We start from the raw sequence: 9,404 nt of genomic DNA, 5'->3' as shown, positions 1-9,404 counted from the left end.
AGTTTACAAGCATGTGGATGGAGATAAAACACATGAGAAAATCTGAACAAAACGAGATTCATCTCTATCTGTCTCTGATTTAGATGATGAAATCCTGGACTTTAATCTACTGGTATACGAGATTAGACTTTTTAGGCCTTCTGCAGTGAGTGGCTTTATTTTGCACGTGGAAGGTTGTGAGTTGTATGCAGAGGACAGACTGGGACAGATGTGTTTTCCAAAGATTACTCCAATAATATGCCCCATCCCACATGCTCCTCTGCCAGGTAGTCTTGCCACTCCTCTATTGAGAAGAAGCCCAATTAGCCTTCACTTGTAGCTGAGATAACTTAAAAACAACCTTATAATTAATAGAATGCAGTTAACGTGACTCTAGGTGTCTTCTGAGGCTAGGACAGAAGTAGCTGTTCAGCTTGCACCTTGTTCTTTTAGTGCTCTCTCTTCACACTCCTTTTCAGAACTCAGTTTCTCAGGCTCCAAGAAACCCACACCATGTGGACAGATCACACATAGGTGCTCCAGTCTACAGGATCAGCTGAGGTCAATATTTAAGGAATCTCAACCTAGGCCCAGGCGTGTTAGTGAAGACACTTCCAAATCATTTCAGGATCTAACCATTTGAGTTATCTCAGCTGTTTCAATATTTCCAGATGAAGGAAGCTTCAGGAATCATGAAGCAGAGAATAAGCCATTTCTACTATATGCATCTGTCTGAATTTCTCACTCACAGAATTCATAAACTTACTAAAATGATCATTGGTTTATACCATAAAGTTTGTGATACAACAACTGATAACTCAAACACCAGGAAGTGCATTTAAAAAATTACTTCTCAACTACATTTATAATTTCTATTTGATATTATACTAATTCATTTGAAGACTGATAATTTTAAGAAAACAATGTCTTGAAACTAAGCATTGACAAACTAAAGCCAAAGCAAGAGAAAAAGTAAACTCATAGGAAGTTGAGAAAGAATAATTGGAGTTGACAAAAATATAGTTGAACCACAGGACTATATAGATTAAGGACTTAGTGGAGCAGTGCAAGCTGTCTTCAAATATGTGAAGGCTGTCATGTGGAAGATGGATTAGACTTGTACTGAGGAGCTCTAGAGAGCAGAACTAATACCCACATTGGTTGATCCAAGGGAAGCAGATTTGATACCTAATAAGAGGACGTATTTGTCAGTAATCAGAACAATCAATAAAGGTGGAGACTGCTTCTTGAGGAAGTAAACTGTAATTTTTGTTGAAGAAAACCTGGATATTGTAACAATGGTAATTTTCTAAAAAGAAAAACTCTTGTACTGAGTAAACACTGGAGTATATGTTCTAACATATTCTAATCATAAGTTTTTAAAAATCTATAAAATAGCTATTTTTATAATAATTTACATCTAAAGGATATGTATATGGACCAATTAGAAGACAGAAAAATAGTGGTAAGTTTTCAGTAACTTGTGCTTTCAAGGACAATAAAAAATCTAGTAATTACACCATGTTAGATGACAAATTAAATACATATTTAATATATTAGTAAAACATCTGTATGCCAGTGCATAAAAGCATAGTGGCCCTACAAGTTGATGCTATTTTATTTACATATAATTGTATATAAATATATATATATTATATATACATATATACATACACATACACATATATGCACATATACATATCCTTTGTATTACTGTCTCATTCTTCCAAAGGTTTGGTGGAGCCTCTATAAATATGAATAACATAGTAAAACAGAAAAGAAAAAATAGGATATGAGTAATTTAGATGAAACAGAGTAACAGAAACTACAGTAAAGTTAATATGCAGATATTCAAGGCAACATCTTATCTGATTATAGCCAAATAGGAATGGAGGAGAACAGGAAGTGATTAAAAGAAGAATTACATTATAATTATCATTATCATCACCATCACTTCATTATTCCTTTATTAATATATTTATATTGGCTACTATTTATTAATCATTTATTATAAATACAATCTTGAACATATGATACTTATTATCTCATTTAACTATTAATTGAAATTATGAAGAAGAGAAATATCTACATAAAAATTAGGGCATGCTTAAGGTTATCCATTTAAGTGGATAACCTGGGAATCAACCCAGATCTTTTGTGATGACCAAGCCCAGTTTATTACACTATAGAGAAGATTGGTGTAAATGAGATCTGTGCTTTTAAGGTACAGACTTGAGTCATTAGAAGAGGATGGATGTTGTATTTATTAAGCTCCCCAAGTATCTTCCCTATGATAATACACATTTCTTGAAATGTCATACTTTCCTGTAGTTTTTGCTTTAATCAAAAATGTCTGTGTTCTTCATTTATTTGTGAGTAACAGTGAAAGAGTTCAACCAATACAGTTGGCTAAAAGCTAAAATATAGATTTACCATAGTTTAGGGAGGAGGAAAGGGGTGGCTATTATGGGTGTCAAAAATGAAGGAAGATTATGAAATCTAAGTTGAAAGAATGGCTGCCTAAAACAAACATTGTCTATTTAATATGTCCCACATGATAGACATCTCCCAAGGAGGTAAGGAATATAGAATTACCCACTTTAATTTTAAAAATATTCATCTTGGGACTAGTAAGTTGGTGACGCCGCATTAACACAGTAGGGAGGTAAATTTGTGTCCTACGAAAGTGGGTAGTTTCAGAAAATAAGGAAAGAACATAGTCAAAATGCAGTAAGGTAAATAAATACCTTTTTTTTTTTTTTTTTTGAGACGGAATTTCGCTTTTTTTTTTTTTTTTTTTTTTAGAACATTGTGAACTTTATACTGTTAGAATCACGGCCTATTAAATTGGTCACTAGCTAATGGTCACTAAATTTACAGATTAAGGAAATTATATATAGAATACTGCAAAAACACAGTAAAAAGACTGAAGTTTGCCCATTTCTGCTCAGGAAGCCTCTTCATTCCTAAGCGTCATGTGTTATTGTCCTTTTGGTTCAAAATTTCTGCTATTACTGTTTCTCCTCCTTTTGATCTTCCTTTTGTTCCCCAGTGCCAGAACTTCCAGAGCCTTCTCGCTCAGATGCCATCTTTTTGTATGCCATTTCGAAGAGCTTCAATGATGCCTGCTGAAGAGAGGATGCTGCCTATCTAATGTTTTCTCCTGTTTCACTGTCTTTTCTAGCCAGGAGCTCCCTCATTTTGGAAATCTCTTCTTTTAGCTTATTGCACTCATCAGCAGGCAATTGGTCCTTGAATTCTTCCATCTTGGTTTCTGTATCATGAATGATTCCTTCAGCCATATTAATTGCTTCAACTCGCTCCTTCTTTCGCCGGTCTTCCTCAGCATATTTCTCTGCATTTTTAACCGTATTTTCAATATCATCTTTGCTTAACCCACCAGAAGACTGGATTACAATCTGCTGCTCACGTCCTGTGCCCTTATCTTTAGCAGACACATGTACGATCCCATTGGCATCAATGTCAAATGTAACTTCAATCTGAGGAACTCCACGAGGAGCTGGTGGGATTCCAATCAAAGTAAACTGTCCAAGGAGTTTGTTGTCTCCAGCCATTTCTCTCTCACCCTGACACACTTTGATTTCCACTTGCGTCTGACCGTTAGCGGCAGTAGAGAATACCTGGCTCTTCTTGGTTGGAATAGTGGTATTCCTATTAATAAGTTTGGTAAAGACACCTCCCAGAGTTTCAATACCCAGAGACAGGGGAGTGACATCTAGGAGCAGCACATCTGTGACATCACCAGCCAACACACCTCCCTGAATGGCAGCTCCAATGGCCACAGCCTCATCAGGATTGACAGTTTTGCTTGGGGCTCTGCCAAAAAGATCCTGCACAGTCTGCTGAACCTTGGGCATCCTAGTCATGCCACACACAAGGATCACTTCTCCTATGTCACTCTTGCTGACTTCTGCATCTTGCATAGCTTTTTGGCATGGAGCGATGGTCCTCCTGATTAGATCAGTGACAATCCCTTAAAATTGAGCACGAGTCAGCTTCATATTCAAATGCTTGGGTCCAGAAGAATCCATTGTAAGATAGGGCAAATTGATGTCAGTCTGCACAGATGATGAAAGTTCACACTTAGCTTTTTCAGCAGCTTCCCGTACCCTCTGAAGTGCCATGTTGTCTTTCGTCAAATCAACCCCCGTCTCTCTCTTGAACTCCTTCACAATGTGCCGTAGCAAGGCCTGGTCAAAGTCTTCTCCACCTAAGAAAGTGTCTCCATTTGTAGATTTCACCTCGAATACTCCTTTCTGAATTTCCAGGACAGAAATGTCAAAAGTTCCACCTCCTAAATCATATACAGCAATGACTTTGTCTTCTGATTTGTCCAGACCATAGGCAAGAGCAGCAGCTGTGGGCTCATTAATCACCCGAAGCACATTCAGTCCAGATATCTGGCCAGCATCTTTAGTGGCCTCTCTTTGCGAGTCACTGAAGTAAGTCGGGACTGTGATCACAGCATTTTTTGCTGTGTGCCCCAAGTAATTTTCTGCAGTCTCTTTCATCTTCATCAACACAAATGCTCTGATCTGACTTGGAGAATACAGTTTCCCATGAGCCTCAACCCAGGCATCACCATTGGAGGCACTGACAATTTTAAAGGGAACATTTTTAATGCTTTTCTGTACTTGAGGATCATCATATTGCCGGCCGATGAGACGCTTGGTAGCATAGAATGTATTGTTTGGGTTCGTGACAGCCTGTCGCTTGGCTGGCATACCAACTAGTCACTCACCATCTGATGTAAAGGCCACAACTGAAGGGGTGGTTCTGGCACCTTCAGCATTCTCCAGCACCTTTGCTTGTTTCCCTTCCATAACTGCCACACAGGAGTTGGTAGTACCCAAATCAATACCAACAACTGCTCCCTTGATTGCTTCTGATGCATAATCCCGCCTTGAAACAATTCTCAAAGCCTCCTGACTAAGGCCATTCCAGCTATCCTGGTGGCGGGCGGCCGCGGGGCCCCGGGTGGCTGCGGCGCCCACTAGACGGGCTGCCACAGTTCGGCTGGCGCTTATCATGGCGGCTAGATGGAGAAGTAAGAGACAGCAAAGAGGCGCTCAGGCGTTGGGGAGCTGCCGGAATTTCGCTCTTAATACCCAGTCTGGAGTGCAATGGCGTGATCTTGGCTCACCGCAATGTCTGCCTCCTGGGTTCAACAATTCTCCTGTATCAGTCTCCCAAGTAGCTGGGACTACAGGCGTATGCCACCATGCCCAGATAATTTTTGTACTTTTTTTTAGTAGAGATGGGGTTTCACTATGTTGACCAGGATGGTCTCAATCTCTTGACCTTGTGATCTCCCCACCTCAGCCTCCCAAAGTGTTGGGATTATAGGCCTGAGCCACCACGCCTGGCCAATAAATAGCTCTAAACTTGTAGAGTCAAAGTAGGTAAATAGATACTTTCTAAATTTCAGATATGACTTGACTGAATCATCACTAGAGAATTTCAAGGAGGACTGAAGAGAATGTACAGAAATTTAAAGCAGGAGGTAAAAAGTCAGGTGAGAATGGAGCTGGAGAGAAAGATAAATCATTTGAAATATTTTGCTTTTCTTTGAAAGATTTTTTAAATATTTTTTACTGTGTACAACAAAATTTTCTTAGTTGGAAGGAAATGAGAATAAATCATACTCTTTTATTAGTTTGGTATGACACTACTGATAACACAAATTTTATGAAAGGATGCTGAATGACAGTTTATATAAAGACCAAGATTCATGAGGCCTGAGATATTAGATTTAGTTGGAAAATGATATATGGAAGGAAGGTCTTTATATGATTCCCCTAGTACAGTGAGTTCAAACTCAACTTTCTATTTAAAGTTCAAATATTATAACTTAAAATTATATTTTTAGATATTTTTCATAGGCTAAAAAATGAATCCCTCAGATGTGATTTAAATTTATAATGAATTTCATGATAATTAAATTTAAAGGGCTAAATTATCTAAATGTCTCTACTTAGGAAGGGAACTAATAATCAAAATCACTTATTCAGATATTTTTCTCTCCTGTTTCTGTTGATGACAACTGACAAAAATTCTCTTTTTAACAAAATCCTAGTCAATCCTCTCTGAAGACTCATCTCAACTAATTCTCAGCCTTGGCCTTGAAAACAGTCTTGAAAAAACACTAGTGTAGCTTTTAACAATTCAAGACCACATACTTATAATAACCCTACACTTCTTGAATTGCCTAAGAAAATTCAAGTCTGTCAGAAAAATTTACTGTTTGTTTCTACTGACCTCTGAGGTTAGGGCAATGTCTCCCAGTCTCTGCTGAAGGATGGAATCCTGTCATTGATAATTGCTAGGTAGCAGGCACAGCTAGCTAATTACATTAGGGTTTACCAACCCTTTTATAATTTTTCATGATTGTATATTTAGAAGACCCTATCATCTCAGCCCAAAATCTCCTTAAATTGATAAGTAGCTTCAGCAAAGTCTCAGGATACAAAATCAATGTATGGAAATCACCAGCATTTCTATACATCAATAACAGACTAATGAAGAGCCAAATCGTGAGTCAACTCCCATTCACAATTGCTACAAAGAGAATATAATACCTAGGCATACAACTAACAAAGGATATAAAGGACCTCTTCAGGAGAACTGCAAACCACTGCTCAAGGAAATAAGAGAGGACACAAACAGATGGAATCACATTCCATGCTCATGGTTAGGAAGAATCAATATTGTGAAAATGGCCATACTGCCCAAAGTAATTTATAGATTCAATGCTATCCCCATCGAGCTACAAATGACTTTCTTAACAGAACTGGAAAAAAACACCTTAAACTTCACATGAAACCGAAAGAGAGCCTACATAGCCAAGACAATCCTAAGCAAAAAGAACAAAGCTGGAGGCATCACACTACCTGATTTCAATCTATGCTACAAAACTACAGTAATCAAAACAGCATGGTACTGGTACCAAAACAGAGATCTAGACCAAAGGAACAGAACAGAGGACCTGGATGCAATGCCGCACATCTATCACCATCTGAACTTTGACAAACCTCACAAAAACAAGCAACGGGGAAGGGATTCCCTGTTCAATAAATGATGTTGGGAAAACTGGCTATCAGTGTGCAGAAAGCAGAAATTGGACCCCTTCCTGTCAGCTTACACTAAAATTAACTCCAGATGGACTAAACATTTAAACATAAGACCTAACACCATAAAAACCATAGAAGAAAACCTAGGCAAAACCATTCAGGACATAGACATAGGCAACAACTTCATGACTAAAACACCAAAAGCATTGGCAACAAAAGCCAACATCGACTAATGGGATCTAATTAAACTCCAGAGCTTCTGCACAGCAAAAGAAACAATCATGAGAGTGAACCAGCAACCAACAGAATGGGCAAAAATTTTTGCAATCTACCAATCTGACAAAGGGCTAGTATCCAGAATCTACAAAGAACTAAAACAAATTCACAAGAAAAAAGCAAACCCATCCAAAAGTGGGAGAAGGATATGAAAAGACATTTTTCAAAAAAAGACATATATAAGGCCAACAAACAGCAAAAAATGCTCATCATCACTGGTTATTGTAGAAAGATAAATCAAAACCACATTGAGTTACCATCTCACCTCAGTTAGAGAGGTGATCATTAAAAAATCTGGAGACAACAGATGCTGGAGAGGATGTGGAGAAATAGGAATGCTTTTACACTGTTGGTGGCAGTGTAAACTAGTTCAAACATTGTGGAAAACAGTGTAGCACTTCTTCAAAGATCTATAAATAGAAATACCATTTGACCCAGCAATCCCATTACTCGGTATATATCCAAAGGATTATAAATCGTTCTATTATAAAGACACACGCACACGTATGTTCATTGAGGCACTGTTAACAATAGCAAAGACCTGGAACCAACCCAAATGCCCATTGACGGTAGACTGGAAAAGGGAAATGTGGCATGTATACACCATGTAATACTACGCAGCTGTGAAAAAAACATGATGACTTTGTGTCCTTTGTAGGCACATAGATGAATCTGGAAACCATCATTCTCAGCAAACTGACAAAAGAACAGAAAATCAGCCACATGTTGTCACTCATAGGTGAGTGCTGAACAACAAGAACACATGGACAAAGGGTGGGGAGCATCACACACTGGGGTCTGTTGAGGGGGACCAAGGGAGGGACAGTGGTGGGGGGTAGGGAAGTTGGGGAGGGATGACATGGGGAGAAATGCCAGATGTAGGTGATGGGGGGATGGAGGCAGCCAACCAGATTGCCATGTGTGTACCTATGCAACAATCCTGCATGATCTGTACATGTATCCCAGAACCTAAAGTACAATTAAAAAATAAATAAATAAAAATTTTAATTTCCCTGAGCCCCAACTTGCTGCTCCTCTTCTTTCATTCTCCCTTTAAATCACTCATTCATTTCTGTACCAATCAAAGCTGAGTTTATTTCATGCTAAACTATTTTTAGCTATCGTTTTAGTTCTTACTAATTAAAATACTTGTTACTATTAATAGTAATCATCCATTTTTGTTTATCTCTGACACTCCCATCTTCCTTTACTGAAACAATTATAGATTACATATATAATTCCAGAACTGAACCAGTTGTGTAGATGCAATTTCCACACTTGATCTTACCCAAAAGACCAAAAAGCAATAGATTCAATTTCCATAATGTAATACTTATTATTATGCCAATACTTACAACAATAAGTATAACCCAGATTTATTTAAGACTCAGTATGTTTTAGGCAGTCTGATATCTGCTTTACATTCAGTCTCTCACTGGTGTTCATAATTCTGAAAGGTATTTACTATTGACATATACAGTGCTACAGATGAGAAAATTGGCAAAATGAAACTATAAATCAATTATTTTTGAAAAAATAAGTTGGCTTTGGAAAGATTATTTTTCTTAAATGAACTGACAGGCCCAAATCACAAAAGTTGGACTACGTTTTGTTCAGTGCAGAAAAATAGAAAAATATACTTTCTAAATGAGTCCTTTATTTTTTAAATACTGACATAGTGGTTTAAATTGATCATCTATCTTTTGAATCAAAGGGAGTTCACAAAACTAATTTTCAGGGAATATGCATGGGTTCTAAGTCAAAAGACATAACAGATGATTCTAAATACCATTTTTAAAGTTCCAATTTTTTTTTTTTTTTTTTTTTTTTTTTTTTTGAGACAGGATCTCACTCTGTTGCCCAGAGAGGAGCAGAGTGGTGCCATCTTGGCTCGACACAATCTCAACCTCCCAGGCTCAAGTGATTCTTCTGCCTCAGCCTCTCAAGTAGATGGGATTACAGGCATGTGCCATTACCACAGGTAATTTTTGTATTTTTTTTTTCTTTTTCTTCTTTTTTTAATTGTACTTTAGGTTCTAGGGTACATGTGCAGATCAC

The 9,404-nt window shown here is 37.7% G+C and overlaps 1 pseudogene; it reads right to left on the bottom strand.

The window, feature by feature from the left end:
• Nucleotides 1-2,773: 2,773 nt before the first annotated feature.
• Nucleotides 2,774-5,066, bottom strand: LOC101043059 (stress-70 protein, mitochondrial pseudogene; annotated as a pseudogene).
• Between the last annotated feature and the right edge of the window lie 4,338 nt (nucleotides 5,067-9,404).

Source organism: Saimiri boliviensis, chromosome 2, assembly GCF_048565385.1.
Source record: "Saimiri boliviensis isolate mSaiBol1 chromosome 2, mSaiBol1.pri, whole genome shotgun sequence".
NCBI lineage: Eukaryota > Metazoa > Chordata > Mammalia > Primates > Cebidae > Saimiri > Saimiri boliviensis.
The sequence above is the reverse complement of the archived record's forward strand: the minus strand, read 5'-3'. Positions and strand labels throughout refer to the sequence as shown.